Source organism: Oncorhynchus kisutch, linkage group LG11 (assembly GCF_002021735.2).
Source record: "Oncorhynchus kisutch isolate 150728-3 linkage group LG11, Okis_V2, whole genome shotgun sequence".
NCBI lineage: Eukaryota > Metazoa > Chordata > Actinopteri > Salmoniformes > Salmonidae > Oncorhynchus > Oncorhynchus kisutch.
The window spans coordinates 66,276,830-66,293,267 of record NC_034184.2 but is presented as its reverse complement, the minus strand read 5'-3'; positions in this window follow the sequence as shown (position 1 = coordinate 66,293,267).

Here is a 16,438-nt window from a genome sequence, read left to right as displayed (position 1 = left end):
GAGTTACCTCAACAGCAGAGAATAAGTTTATTAGAGTTACCAGCCAGTTCAATTAAGAGACACATCTCAACATCAACTGTTCAGAAGAGACTGTGTGAATCAGGCCTTCATGGTCGAATTGCTGCAAAGAAACCAATACTAATGGACACCAATAAGAAGAAGAGACCAGCTTGGGCCGAGAAACATGAACAATGGACATTAGACCGGTATAAATTTGTCCTTTGGTCTGGAGTCCAAATTAGAGAGTTTTGGTTCCAACCGCTGTGTATTTGTGAGATGCGGAGTAGGTGAATGGATGATCTCTGTATGTGTATTTCCCACTGTAAAGCATGGAGGAGGAGGTGTTATGGTGTGGGGGTGTGGGGGTGCTTTGCTGTTGACACTGTCTGTGATTTACTAAGAATTCAAGGCACACTTAACCAGCATGGCTACCACAGCATTCTGCTGGTTTGGGCTTAGTGAGACTATCATTTGTTTTTCAACAGGACAATGACCCAACACCCCTTCATGCTGTTTAAGGGCTATTTTACCAAGAAGGAGCGTGATGGAGTGCTGTATCTGTCACGCCCTGACCATAGAGAGCCTTTGTTTTCCTATGGTATAGTAGGTCAGGGCGTGACTGGGGGGTTTTCTAGTTATTATTTTCTATGTGGGGTTCTAGTTTAGTTTTTCTATGTTGGTGTTTGGTGTGATTCCCAATTAGAGACAGCTGGCTATCGTTGTCTCTAATTGGGGATCATATTTAAGTATCATTTTTTTCCAACTGTGTTTTATTATTGTTTTGAGTTAGTGCACGTAGCACTTCTGTAGTCACGGTTTGTTGTTAGTTTATTGTTTAGCTAATTTTCACTTTCTAATAAATTATGTGGAACTCAACATCCACCGCCTTGGTCCAATAATTATTCCAGCGAATGTGACAGTATCAGATTTTTTAAATATATATTTTTATTTTTTTAACCTTTATTTAACTAGGCAAGTCAGTTAAGAACAAATTCTTATTTTCAATGACGGCCTAGGAACAGTTAACTGCCTGTTCAGGGGCAGAACGACAGATTTGTAGAACCTTGTCAGCTCTGGGATTTGAACTTGCAACCTTTCGATTACTAGTCCAACACTCTAACCACTAGGCTACCCTGCCACCTGGCCTCCACAGTCCCCCGACCTCAATCAACTTGAGATGGTTTGGGATGAGTCAGACCGCATAGTGAAGGAAAAGCAGCCAACATGTGCACAGCATATGTGGGAACTCCTTCAAGAGTGTTGGAAAGGATTCCAGGTGAAGCTGGTTGAGAAAATGCCAAGAGTGTGCAAAGCTGTCATCAAGGTAAAGGGTGGCTACTTGAAGAATCTCAAATATAAAACCCTTGAATGAGCAGGTGTTCTAAAACTTGACATTGCTCGTCCTAATATTTATATATTTCTTCATTCCATTATTTTACTTTTAGGTATGTGTGTATTGTTGTGAATTGTTAGATAGTACTGCACTGTTGGAGCTAGGAACACAAGCATTTCGCTACACCCGCACTGACATCTGCTAAATATGTGTATGTGACCAATAACATTTTATTTTATTTGTTGGAAAACTAATTGCCATTGTATCAGAACTGTATTGACTGTTTTAATAAAAGTAGTCATAAGCTTGGTGCACATTTTGGCAAAAATGTAAAATAATTTAAACAAAAATTCCAAGTGTCCCACTGTAGTCCACATGCCTGCAGCTCTGTGCACTGACAGTATCACATGCAAAACTAGTAGCACGTTTGATTATAATGACCTTTGAGTATGTGTTTGTGGGTGATACATCAAGTGCATGTAGCCAAATATCTCCGTAATTTCACAAGATATCAAAAACTGTTTGGGGAAACTCCAATCATAGATAGATGTCAAAGGTTGGAACTCCCCTTAACTGTCTCTTAATCTGGGGTTGGTGTGGTAAAGTTAAGATTTTATATGAATTATATGAATATGCATGACTTGAGACTGCATTTGTTTACTGTGTTCTATTGGTTCTAGATGCACGGTTGAGAGTGCTTGCAGAGGGTGAGAGAGACATTTGGAGAGGAGTTAATGTGGACCTGAGAGCAATGAGGAGGATGGCCTGCCAAACGATAAACCAGTGTGGTTAGTCAAGCCCCTCAACTTCCGGATTGAAGTGCTCACTGCCCTTAGTCAAAAACTACAGAGCCGCTTGGAGAGAGATCAGAGCTACTTGGTGAGCCACACCACACGGATCAAATCTGCTGAGTTTTCATCAAGGCAACCTATATCCCACGGACCCCTCAACACTATAGCACCCGCAATGGAGGCTCACGCTGGGCCAAGCTGGATGACAACTGTCAGTACTGTACTTTATTCTTTTGTTGATCTTCAAATTTTTAATAGGCTTGTTCATATTCCTCCATAAGAGGTATACCCCCCACTCCCCTTTAACCCATGTTAGCAGGTAAGCACCAAATTCAAAATTCAAACATTTATGAAAGTGTTTTCAAAAGAATTGAGCTGAGTACTGGCAGGAGTCATCCTGCTTGGCCCAGGGCTAGACTCCATAGGGGTTACTTTAGTTTCAGGCCCTGTTTAGCCTAAATTAAGATGCTATTATATGCTTTCTCCTGATATACAGAAATGAATTGTCATCCTTCAATAAGTGTACTTGTGTGTTTTATTCAAGGAACTAAGAGTTGTTTTAGTAACCGATCGCTGCAGCTGTACATAGTCCATCGGTAAATAGCCCATCCAATTTACCTACCTCATCCCCATATTGTTTTTATTTATTTACTTTTCTGCTCTTTAGCACACCAGTATCTCTACCTGCACATGACCATCTGATCATTTATCACTCCAGTGTTAATCTGCTAAATTGTAATTATTCACTCCTCTGGCCTATTTATTACCTCCTCATGCCTTTTGCACACAATGCATATAGACAATTTTTTTCTACTGTGTTATTGACTTGTTTATTGTTTACTCCATGTGTAACTCTGTGTTGTCTGTTCACACCGCTGTGCTTTATCTTGGCCAGGTCGCAGTTGTAAATGAGAACTTGTTCTCAACTAGCCTACCTGGTTAAATAAAGGTGAAATAAATAAAATGGCGATGCTGTGAGGTGCTGGAAAAAAAACTTGATAGTGTTTGCTTGAATTGTATTTCTGAAAATCTGTAGGAACCCTGATCTATGATACTATTAATAATAAAAAATAATTTAATGAATATATTCCTAATTCACTGTATTTCATTCATTAATTTAATAATTAATTTTGTTTTTAATATACCAGTGACAACCACTAAGGCAAGCTAGCAATAACTAGCATTAGCATTCAGTAGGGCAAATAATTATGCACAACCTTGACAAAGTGCAATTTACTGACATTTATGGGCGAGATGTGGGCAAATGTGTTTTGTCCTGTATTTTTGATTTTTTTTTATCCCAGCCCCCGTCCCCGCAGGAGGCCTTTTGCCTTTTGGTAGGCCGTCATTGTAAATAAGAATTTGTTCTTAACTGACTTTCCTAGTTAAATAAAAATACATTGAAAACATGGATGGAGATGTATTGCAACCGATGTCAAAGTTTCATGATGTGTCCTGGTAAGTGGGTGGACGTTTACTGAACCGTTTTCGGACATATACATGTCCGTGCATGCCCGCACACAAAAGTGATCCGTTATCAAAGATTTATGGTATGTGTGCAGGGCCGAATATTACTGTACATGAGTGAGCAAATTTACAGAAACAGTAGGTTTTACGACTTGTGAACTGGAGTGTTTGACGTGGAGTGTTGTACCTTTTTATGCAGTGAATACTTGTTTTCAAATGCTATCCAAGATGATTAAAAGCATATTAATCTAGTACAAAGCTGTTTATAATCGCTCACTACCAATTCACTTTCACAAAATACACGGGCAAAAACTACATCATGATCACTTTCTTAATTGGTTAATCTTAGGGTGTTTTGTCACCAAAGCCCCATATACTACCCACCACTGCGACCTCTACCCTCTCGTTGGCTGGCCCTCGCTTCATACTCGTCACCAAACCCACTGGCTCCAGGTCATCGACAAATATCTGCTAGGTAAATCCCCACCTTATCTCAGCTCACTAGTCACCATAGCAGCACCCACCCATAGCACGCGCTCCAGCAGGGATATCTCACTGGTCACCCCCAAAGCCAATTATTAATTTGGCCGCCTTTCCTTCCAGTTCTCTGCTGCCAATGACTGGAATGAACTGCAAAAATCACTGAAGCTGGAGACTCATATCTCCCTCACTAGCTTTAAGCACCAGCTGTCAGAGCAGCTCACAGATCACTGCACCTGTACATAGCTCATCTGTAAATAGCTCATCCAACTACCTCATCCCCATACTGTATTTTCTATATATCTTTCTCCTTTGCACCCCAGTATCACTACTTGCACATTCATCTTCTGCACATGTACCATTCCAGTGTTTAATTGCTATATTGTAATTACTTCGCCACCATGGCCTATTTATTGCCTTACCTCTGTAAGGGAGTGCATAACTGGTGGCAGGGAAGTCAGGCGCAGGAGAGCAAAACTGGGTAATCAACGGAGCAGGTTTATTCATAAAACCACCGGAAACCAGAACAAACAAATGGGTACAAAACCCGTTGCGCACCAGAGAAAACGTGCATATGCACTTACAATCAACAATTACGCACAAAGACATGGGGGGAACAGAGGGTTAAATACACAACAAGTAATGAGGGAAATGAGACCAGGTGTGTGGGAAGACAAGACAAAACAAAAGGAAAATGAAAAGATGATCGATGATGGCTAGAAGACCAGCGACACCGCCCGCCTGACAACCTCCCCTATCCTACCTCATTTGCACATGCTGTATATATACTTTTTCTACTGTATTATTGACTGTATGTTTGTTTATTCCATGTGTAACTCTGTGAAGTTGTATGTGTCGAACTGCTTTGCTTTATCTTGGCCAGGTCACAGTTGGAAATGAGAACTTGTTCTCAACTAGCCTACCTGGTTAAATAAAGATGAAATAAAAAATTAAGATATGGATTTTGTTTGTAGCATGTGTTACAGTTTCATTCACAGGTTGAATGTCAATACCAAGTAATATAATTGTGTTGTATAACGTTACAATGTGCAGCTACATTAAACACCACATAGTTTGACAGTAATCAGTTCCTAATCTACTTCTTTATTTAAACATTCTAACTTACCCCCAGTGTCTTAGTACTAGGGTTTCCATACAACATCTTGGGAATACTTTTTACTCACCCTTGGATTTGGAGTTTATTTTTACAGTGATGTTAAAATGTAGAATTTGGCTATTTTGGAAGTTGGCTACTTTTGTTTTGAGATTAAATATGTCATACATAGCTCCTTTACCATTTAGAAATTAATGCACTTTGGGTATCTAGATCCACCATTTGAAAGTATTTGAACAAATTCATATCAAGTCCCATATTCCTAGCAAGCAATGTCTACACTGAGTGTACCAAACATTAGGAACACACCATAGAGAAGGTGATACTCGCAACTGGTGACTTGCAGGAGCTGTGGCCCAGCATGAGGATTTAATACATTGTTCGGATGGATAGCCAAATATTTGCATCTCACAGGAGAGAGTCGCACCTTATCTGTTGCAATCTCGGGGGTGAGACGTTCCCACAGAAGTCCTGGGGTCACTGACAGCAGTCGAGATGTGAAAACTGATGAAACTTGAATGGACTAAATTAGTGTTACTGTGAATTAAATTGTCATGTTTGGATTGTCTCAAGAGTTCATGAATATTGTAATTGTTATGGATTTACTGTTATAGGGAAACTGTTATTCTGTTCATCAGACAGCAGATAGTTCAAAGAGGAGCGACACGGTGCGCTCCTATCATTTAAATTGAGTTGATTAGATTAGAATCTGGGTGTGTTTTCCTGCCTATTGTTTTATCTGGCAAAGTGAACAGAAATGTTAATTCAGGTTGGGTGTGAGTTTCTGCTTGAATTTGGTTAATTTAAAAGGGCAGTGTATTCATTCATACTCGTTAGCAAGCTCCTGTGTATATCACAAAGATCGTTTTTCTCTTAGAGATTGTTCTGAACTGAAGACACGTGTAACCACCTCAACTCTTTGAGTTACAGTCATTAACTCTGTGTTATAATGTAATGTATCATGTATTTCATGTGCACTGTAATTGTTTGAGTGTTCATTCTTTCATGACTAATAAATCCTCTTAGTTGAGTTGAGTAAATGCATTTCTCGTATTACAGGGTAATGATTTGATTTACTATATGTTCATAATTTAGTATGTCTGTTGGTAAATATAATTAGCACTATACATAGTATATGCTTGGGTTCCAACTTGACATCCCTTTTCTACTTGCCTCAATAAATTATTGGTGGAACGTTTGTCACCAGGATTAGTCATTTGTTTCTAGCCTCTTAATAATTGCATAACAGATCAAGATAGACACATGTTCATTATAGTCATACTGAGAGGTGATGCAAGGCTCACTACCTTGACTAGATCCTCCAGAGACGTTCAGGGCCTGTTGCATTTATTCACATAATAATGAAGTCAGATTGTTGAATGTAGTTTCTTTTTTTATTCAATATAATTTTCATTCAACTACTGTACATATATAACCTAGGAATTTCAGAACAGCCTCAATTCTTTGGGGAATGTAATGTTGAAAAAATGTTGAAAGTGTTCCACAGGGATGCTGGCCCATGTTTACTCCAATGCTTCCCACAGTTGTCAAGTTGGCTGGATGTCCTTTGGGTGGTGGACCATTATTGATACACATGGGAAACTGCTAGGTGTTACAGTTCTGGACACAAACCAGAGCTCCTGGCAACTGCTATCATACCCAGTTCAAAGGCACTGACTCTGCTGATAGAAACTTTTACGTCCAACAATGAAAATAAAAAACATTTACAACTTATTTTAAACTTATTTTAAACTTGGGGGGCCAAATAAAACCACACACGGGCTAAATTCGGCCCGCGGGCCACCAGTTGGGGAACCCTGATATAGAGTATTAATTAATATAACTAAAACCCACAACCAAAGGTGTACACACCCCAAACAAAACCAGACCCTCAGCACCAAAAATGTTTCAACGTGCTCAACCAACCCCCTTCCTCTTCATCCCACAAATTTCACCAAATAGCCAAATAACTACCACTGATCAAGGGCATAGCACATATTTGTCGCACAATTGACCAAGGACTCAACTTGATTAAAAGCACCAAGCGTCTTTTGTCTCTCATATAGCCAAATACATTAAACCCAGGATCACTACAAACCCCTCACACGTGGGCCACACACACACACACACACACGCACACACACACACACACACACACACACACACACACACACACACACACACACATATATATATATACACACACACACACACACACACACACACACATATACACACACACACACACACTCGCCATGCAGCAAAACCTACATCAAAGCCCTCCATATCAAAGTAAGCAGATCAAAGGTGTTTACACACCACACGTGCCACGAGGTAATCAAATTTAACTAACTAATTTCATTACCTCCTCATCAAAATTATCTTTACTGTGTGATTCAGGCCACTGACATTCATCAATCACACTTGTTTTGTTGAGACACGTATAGTCTCTGCATGTGAAGAGGTTAAATCAATGTTCAGGAGTGTAGCCCTCTCACGACGACCAAACAGGGATTATCTGATAACACGGCGGTCTGAGTTGCTAAGAATGCATTACGGCTACTTGGGTAAACAATAGCTTCAAAAACCCAATTATTAACCAGAGCAAATATATTGCATCAGTTACCAAGGCCTAATGTCCCTGCTTTAGTACTGATGAGCCCACACTTTGAAAAATATTATCCCCAGCACACAGAGCATACAAAAAGGAGACACTGTTTGACAAACACTCCAAGTCCCAGTGTAATTCACATGGGGCGACTTCTTTGATGTTAATGCGGCTTGCATGTAAGCCTCCACGCAGAGAGGAAACAGAGCTGGGCATGTACTTTGGCACATCAATCACTTATTTCAACTGAAAACATTTTGGACGTTTTTCATAAGAATTTGGCACCCTGTGGTGGTATTCTGGTGAGTAGTAAAACATGATTATTTACATTGACAATACGCCCTGATTGACAATCATTCAGGGCGTATAATAACCTTTTACTCTGGTACCATGATGTTTCCTAATGGCAGAGATTGATAAAGCAACACTATATATACAAAAGTATGTGGACACCCCTTCAAATTAGTGGATTCGGCTATTTCAGCCACACCCGTTGCTCACAGGTGTATAAAATCGAGCACACAGCTATGCGATTACCATAGACAAACATTGGCAGTAGAATGGCCTTACTGAAGAGCTCAGTGACTTTCAACGTGGCACCGTCATAGGATGCCACCTTTCCAACAAGTCAGTTCATCAAATGTCTGCCCTTCTAGAGCTGCCCCGGTCAACTGTAAGTGTTGTTATTGTGAAGTCTAAACATCTAGGAGCAACAACGGCTCAGCCGTGAAGTGGTAGGAAACACAAGCTTACAGAACGATCTGAAGTGCGCCACGTGTAAAAAATAGTCTGTCCTCGATTGCAAACTGCCTAACATCATAAGAACTGCCTAACATCATAAGAACTGTTCGTCGGGAGCATCATGAAATAGGTTTCCATGGCCGAGCAGCCGCACAGAAGCCTAAGATCAGCATGCGCAATGCCAAGCGTCGGCTGGAGTGGTGTAAAGCTTGCCTCCATTGGACTCTGGAGCAGTGGAAACACGTTCTCTGGAGTGATGAATCACGCTTCACCATCTGGCAGCCCAACAGATGAATCTGGTTTTGGCGGATGACAGGATGTGCCAATTGTAAAGTTTGGTGGATGAGGAAGAATGGTCTGGGGCTGTTCTTCATGGTTCGGGCTTGGCCCCTTAGTTCCAGTGAATGGAAATCTTAACACTACAATGCTTCCAACTTTGTGACAACAGTTTGGGGACAGCCCTTTCTTATTTCAGCATGACAATGCCCCTGTGCACAAAGGGACTTCCATACAGAAATGTGTGGAAGAAATGTTTATTTATTATATTAAATAGGCAAGCCAGTTAAGAACAAATTATTATTTACAATGACGGGTTAACTGCCTTATTCAGGGGCAGAATGACAGATTCGATCTAGCACCCTTTCAGTTACTGGCCCAACGCTCTAACCACAAGGCTACCTGTCACCCCGAACTTAACTGGCCTACACAGAGCCCTGACCTCAATCCCATCAAACACCTTTGGGATGAATTGGAATTCCAACTGCGAGCCAGGCCTAATCGCCAAACATTAGTGCCCGACCTCACTAATTCTCTTGTGGCTGAATGGAAGCAAGGGATTCGATCTAGCAACCTTTCAGTTACTGACCCAACGCTCTAACCACTAGGCTACCTGTCGCCCCGAACTTAACTGGCCTACACAGAGCCCTGACCTCAACCCCATCAAACACCTTTGGGATGAATTGGAATGCCAACTGCGAGCCAGGCCTAATCGCCAAACATTAGTGCCTGACCTCACTAATTCTCTTGTGGCTGAATGGAAGCAAGTCCCTGCAGCAATGTTCCAGAATCTAGTGGAAAGCCTTCCCAGAAGAGTGGAGGCTGTTATACCAGCAAAGGGGGGGACCAACTCCATATTCATGTTCATGATTTTGGAATTAAATATTTGACGAGCAGGTGTCCATATACTTTTGGTCATGTAGTGTAGCAACGTTGATAGAGGTCATTGCTCATGGAGATTTACCTTGGTCCAATTACACCTCCTATAGCTAAACACTTGGAGCTGTCTTGGTATTGACACACAACTACAACCATTATTAACCAAACAGTTCATAAAGACTCACGTTGATAACTGATAATGAGAAACTGGAGTGTGTCAGTCCTGCCCAATATAGCTCATGTGCTTCTCTCAGTTTCTTTTTCTTTGAAATACAATGGACCAACAACCTAGAGTTCACTTTAATTAGATTAAACATGTGTTCCCTAAGAGAACAATACATATCCCAGCATTTGCATGACAATGCCCTCTAATTGTGTTTGGCTTAAGTCTTTTTTAATAGCCAAAGCGATGCTGCCTGTTTATATTCATAATGAATCAGGCTCGGAGTCCTCTCTTGGAAAACATTGTATCAAATTGCCCACTCTCACTGTTATTCAGGAGTGTCATTAACCCTCATGACTTTTATTGTGTCTTCTCTTTCCCTTAGGAATCAAATCCTAACACATTTGGATGAGGCATTACTGGGACTCTTTGTTTGGCCTAGATTGAAAGGAGTGCTGGCTGATTAAGTGGATGTGGCTCCCGCTGAGGTAAATGGGATTGTATAACTGGCAAGAGCTCCTCTGTAAGGTTGCTTACTTTGGCACGGCGTTATTGGACTTTAATAAGGATCCAGTCAGTCTGCTGGAAAGTAGTGAGGTCCTAGAATAACCTCCTGGCTGTGATGGTGATAGCCTGAACAATCTGCCTGACATTGGCAGCCTGAAAACAGCAGCTCGGGGCATGTTAAGGCCAAGTAAAGCCTCCACTGATTGCTTCTACTGGCGGCTACGCCCTGTCCTTCAAATACTCCTACCGGTTGATTTTGGTAACATGTAGTGTTCATCATCAAACCACCATAACTCAGGGCTAGGGCAGACTGACCTATCAAAAACGTAGTGTTTTGGAAGAAAAAAAGCATTATGTTAAGAACAAGATGGTCTCAGAAAAGGAAATAACATGTAGGGTATATGCTTCTGTGTCGTCGAAACAGAACATAATTTGTGCCTTTGTGAATTTGTCAACTGTAGAGCCTGACAGCTATCCCTTAAAGAGCCATGTTGTAGTGGTTTGGGGCATTGCCTGTTACTTCTGAGAATCCAACGCTTCCAAACGTCCTCCTATGATGGAGTTGGCTGGGAATTGTGAATGCATGTGCAAGTAGATTGGCAGGTAGCCTAGCGGTTAAGAGCGCTGGGCCAGTAACCGAAAGGTCACTGGTCAATGTGACCTTGAGCAAGGCACTTAACCCTAATTGCTCCTGTAAGTCGCTCTGGATAAGCACGTCTGCAAAATGTAAAATGTAACGTAAATGTACTTCTGATATGTCACATGTCCTTTTCAACCCAAACTACATTCTACAGCCCCACATTTACCATTAGGGTGCAGGACAGAATGATGGATTGTGCTGATCACTGACCTTTAGGAAAGGAGAGTCTTCAATCATTGCCATACTGTCATATTCTTATCTGAAGCCAGCCAAATAGAGATATGGTTGGTGACAACCACTTGCAAATGACAAGAATATGAAGCTCTCAAATATGTTTTTGCAAGCAAGTCAGACTTATGTTCAGAGATTAGCTCTCAAATAATGGTTTTAACCTACTTATACTGCTGGTACTACTACTACTACTACTACTACTACTACTGCTACTGCTACTGCTACTGCTACTGCTACTGCTACTGCTACTGCTACTGCTACTACTACCATTTGTCCCTGTCTGCAAACTTGATAATAGTGCTCTGTAATTAGACATTCTGAAAGTACAGCATATGCGTGTTGCACAAACATGTTGCATAATAGTGTGTGCAAGATAAATAGTTCATGAAGAATGTTATGCACATGCCTATGTTACAGCTACAGTGGATTCCCTCTACCAGGCCTAATTTGTTTATGTTGGTCTCTCCCTGAAGCTGTGAGCTTAGCTGGGGCAGGTCAGTGTGCACAAGTTGGTAGTAAATCGCTCAACACTGGCACACTAACCCTCACTGTCATCCAGTATTACGGTTCTGAACACGGCAGCCAGGCAAAGTTACAAGGCAGTGAAGTCAGCTCAGACATTGCACTGGCGATTAAGGTCAACGCTGTCCAACACACACACATCGCCCATGAAGATCTGCCATAGCCAGTTACTATGGGCTGTCTCATAGGCTCTGGCTTAATCGTGTAGAGCTGGGAGACCAAATTAATTATGAACCATTGTGGAGGCAGATGCCTGACATGGTGGATATCGCATCTTTGGAAATGCGTAAATACAGAGATTTACATTCTGCTCAGGGTAAATGGCTAACATGACCCTTCCTACATTTGACAGTCAAATGCGAGCTCAAGGTCGCTTATTTATGCTGTTTATGCTAACCCGTTTGCTATCCCTTTAGCTTTACTAGCTATCTATGCGGCATAGTCATCTTTTCCTTTTCCAACCGTTTGCTTAATCCTTACTGGCATTTGAATAGAGAATGTGTCAGGAAAAGGAAATCCATACACAAAGTGGACAGAGTACACATTTTAAATCCAGGTGTAGACAGACGCATTGTGTTCGGAACTCCATGAGAGGAACTCAATGATCTGAATACAAGAGCTGCATCAGCTGTCAGTTCTAGACACGCTAAAGGAATACAACGTGCTCAACTCTAAATCCTGTTGTGTAAACAAATAAAAAGGGTGCTTGGAATCAAAAATATAAAACATTGAAAAAGCTAGACACGGTCTATGAGACCAAATAAGCAATTCTGAACAGCAGATGTGAAAACGTTGGTGACATGATAAAGTGTCTTGGACTGTTATTGCATAAGGCACATTTTTTTTGAAGGGTCATCCTGCACCTGCAAAGTAGATCAAAAATTAAAATAAATGAGAAATTGTTGTAAAACTCATATTCCAGATTATCTGTAAATACAGTTGCTGTCTAACCAGTGATGATATTTGTCTCAGTTAAGTTAGCCTCTTTTCTGTTTAGTTTCTGGTATAAGAACCGTGGATGAGGTGAGGTTCTAAAGCCACATGTGTCAGAAGAAAAGCTTCACTCAGGATTCAATTGCGGATTTACCCTAATCTTCTTCCCTTGATATAGTGTGTCTGGGTCTTCACCTCAACTGTACTGCAGAAGGTATTGTTGCATTCAGGGGCAGCTCAATAGCTTTGTCAAGCTTTGGAGTGGAACAGGGGGAGGAGACATTCATTTTGATGCCATTCTGTTTTTTTTTTATCCGGTGACTCATTTGCGGTAATCACTTTGAATGTGCAGGAGTTGTGGTTGCAATGAATAAATCATTGCCCATATTTCTCACATGACTGACATTGAACTGGCATTGTTTTCCCACCGCGGTTAACATATTTGACAGGGCGGCAGATAATTAGAGTGACTACCTGTCGTTTCTCACCTCCTCTGGTGGAGAGATGAGCGATTAATCTTCACACAACCAAATTCTAAATTAGCCTCTAACTGAAACGATGACAAAACTGTCAGGATAGTCATCCGGAGGCCTCTAAATACCTTGACTGTGCAGGTGTCCTACTGAGTTAGAAGTAGAACCATCCTTTGGGTTTAAAACACATTATTGGCACAACCCGCTGGCCACAGATGCCAATTCAACGTCTATTCCACGTTGGTTCAATGTAATTTCATTGAAATGATGTGGAAGGAATGTTGATTCAACCAGTGTGCACCCAGTGGGAATGAGTTAATACAGGATGCCGGCACAGGTATGCTTTAAGATGACACATGTGGGGATGATATTGTTAATTAAAACACATTATTGATTCAAACTTTTTATTGGCACAAGATTACAGGAAGACAGAGAATAGTGAAATTTAAAACAATGTACCACATCTAGGAACAAATTGCTGTTGCTGCCTCTCTTATAGAGGGCATGCAGTGGGTAGCCAAGGCCACAGGGTACAAATGACTTTGATCGACAGGACTTTGCAGCATCATTTGACTCTGGGAGAAAAAAACCACCACTGCCCACATGCAGAGATGTGCAACACCTGTCGAAATGCTTTAAAAGTGTTCCTAATGTCAGTGCTCCAAACCACACAGCAAAAGACAAAAGATGTTCTGTCAAAAGGAGAGAGTGACGGCCTTATTGGGAGGTTCCCTTCCACTGTAGCTTCTGTGGGAGTCCTTGATTCTGTTCGTCTCAAAGCCCGTGACAATTAAATCATGAAAGTAGCAGATGAACACCATGCAGCAGTGCTGGGGTTTTTCATGCATAATTCTTTTGTCTTAACAATTTTCAAACCGTTTCTCAACAAATTGACTCGCTTTAAACTAAAAAAGAATCCCGCCGACATCGCTCGATAATTTTTATGTTTTTACATTTATCCAATCTCATAAGGCGTTTCAAGCCACTTGTCAAAAAAATCTTCTTTGTTTTTCGCTTTCAGAAGTTAAACATCCACGGCTGCCCCTGAAGACAGTGACAGCTGGAAAGTGTGCGACGAATGACTTAATGATGCATTTGAGCTTTCATTGTGGCAAAATATGATGAATTTTAAATGACTTTTGTTACATTTACAGTCACGCAACCAGACGTGTTTCATCGAAACGTGCTGAGAAGCTTCCGCAGGCTCTGTGGAGGGTGAACGGCTATGCTTTATTTGAAACGTAATGTCACACGCAGTGCACGCCAAGGCTGAGTTCATGGGGTAATTAGAAAAGCTGAGAGAACCTTAGGCAGTGGAAACATCACTCCAGAAAAGTCACCTTGGGACCTACATCTGTTAAACCATATGTTATTGTGCAAGTTGTTTTCATTGAGACAATATGCGGAGCACTGGTGCATTTTTCTGCACAGCTCTGTTTTATGAACTCTCTATAAATGCCAGGAACAAAGAATTTGGTCAGAGTAATGATTAACATCAATGTCGGAAGTTCCAGTGAGCTCGAGCACATTGGAGGCCAGCTACTTATGACTGTACTGCAAGGTTGTTCACAAAGGGCTGTTGAATAAATACAGTGACAGGCCAGGGATGTGAAAAGAACATGCCACGCACTCAAAGAAAACCTCAATGGGTTTTATTCTCGACATGATTCAAAAGATACGTTTACTGTGAAAATGCCTGGAGATAATTACAGATCCCTTGTCATTTCTACATTCATGGGTATCAATATTCTATGTGTTCTGTTCATTTTAAAGAGACACTCAAGGGGCCGACTGTACCAGATGTTCCTGAGATTCCTTCTTGGTCACTTTGTCAACACTCTCACTTTTTGTTCCAAAAACAACTTCATCTGTGTTATTGCATCCAGGTTGACATTTATTGTCATGAATCTTGTTCTGGGGGCTGCAGTAAGAGATTTCCCCTTAGATAGGCCAGCTGCAAAGTCAAAATTGTCTATATTGTAAAGATTCATGGAAACAAACATTAGCTTTTTGGTCATAATTTAAGGTTGGAGTTAGGAGTTAGGGCTAGCAGTGTGGTTAAGGTTAGGGTTAGGTTTAAAATCAGATTTTGTGATTTTGTGGCTCAAACAATAACTTTATGTATTGTAGTTAACTGGAGTTGTTTGTATATCAAATTTGGATGCATGCATTTGAAATGGTATCAACCAATCCTCCACAGAGAGGAAATAGAAATTATAATTGGACAATATTGCGTGTATCAGAGTGTGTGTGTGCAACTGTCTGTGTGTGTGTGCAACTACACATGCGTGCATGTGCACATTTGCATGCATGTGTGTGTGTGGAGGAGTTTTTTTTTACTGCTGTGTTATGTTGTGTGTAAAGAAACCGAGCCAAGCCTATAATTTAGTTCATACTATGTTTGAGGCTCATTAACTGGATTAGTGGAGTGGACGCATGATGACCTCTTGATATAGACCAAAAGATTCATGTTACTACCAACCCCTCTTGCCAGAATTAATATAATTTGCTAATGTTTTCCTTTCAGAATAATATATTACCCACTCTCTCTTGCTTGTATATGACCAGATGAAATTAATAGAATCGGGGAGGCAAGAGCACAGTGCAATGAATACCCACAAACACGTTTTATTGGTCTGCATGAGAGTGGGAAACCTTTACAGGAGACCCATTGAGATCCTACTGCTTGTATTAGATCACAAAGTGATTTAGAATGTTTAGCATAACGAAAATGTAGCATGTATGCTATTGTCAGCCAGTCATATACAATACCAGACATCAGTTTGCACACACCTACTCATTCAAGGGTTCTTCTTAATTATTTACTATTTTCTACATTGTAGAATAAAAGTGAAGACATCAAAACTAAAACTATGAAATACAACATATGGAATCATGTAGTAACAAAGAAAGTGTTAAACAAATCAAAATATATTTTAGATTTTAGATTCTTTAAAGTAGCCACACTTTGTCTTGATGACAGCTTTGCAAACGCTTGGCAATCTCTCAACCAGCTTCATGAGGTAGTCACCTGGAATGAATTTCAATTATCAGGTGTGTCTTGTTAAAAGTTCATTTGTGTAATTATTGAATTATGAATTCTTTCCTAGTTTTGATGTCCTCACTATTATTATACAATGTAGAAAAGAGTTACAAATAAATAAAAACCCTTGAATGAGTAACTCTTGACTGGTACTGTATGTAATTTAGCAGACGCTTTTATCCAAAGTGTCACGTTCGTCATAGGAATTATCAGACCAAGGTGCAGCGTGATATGGTT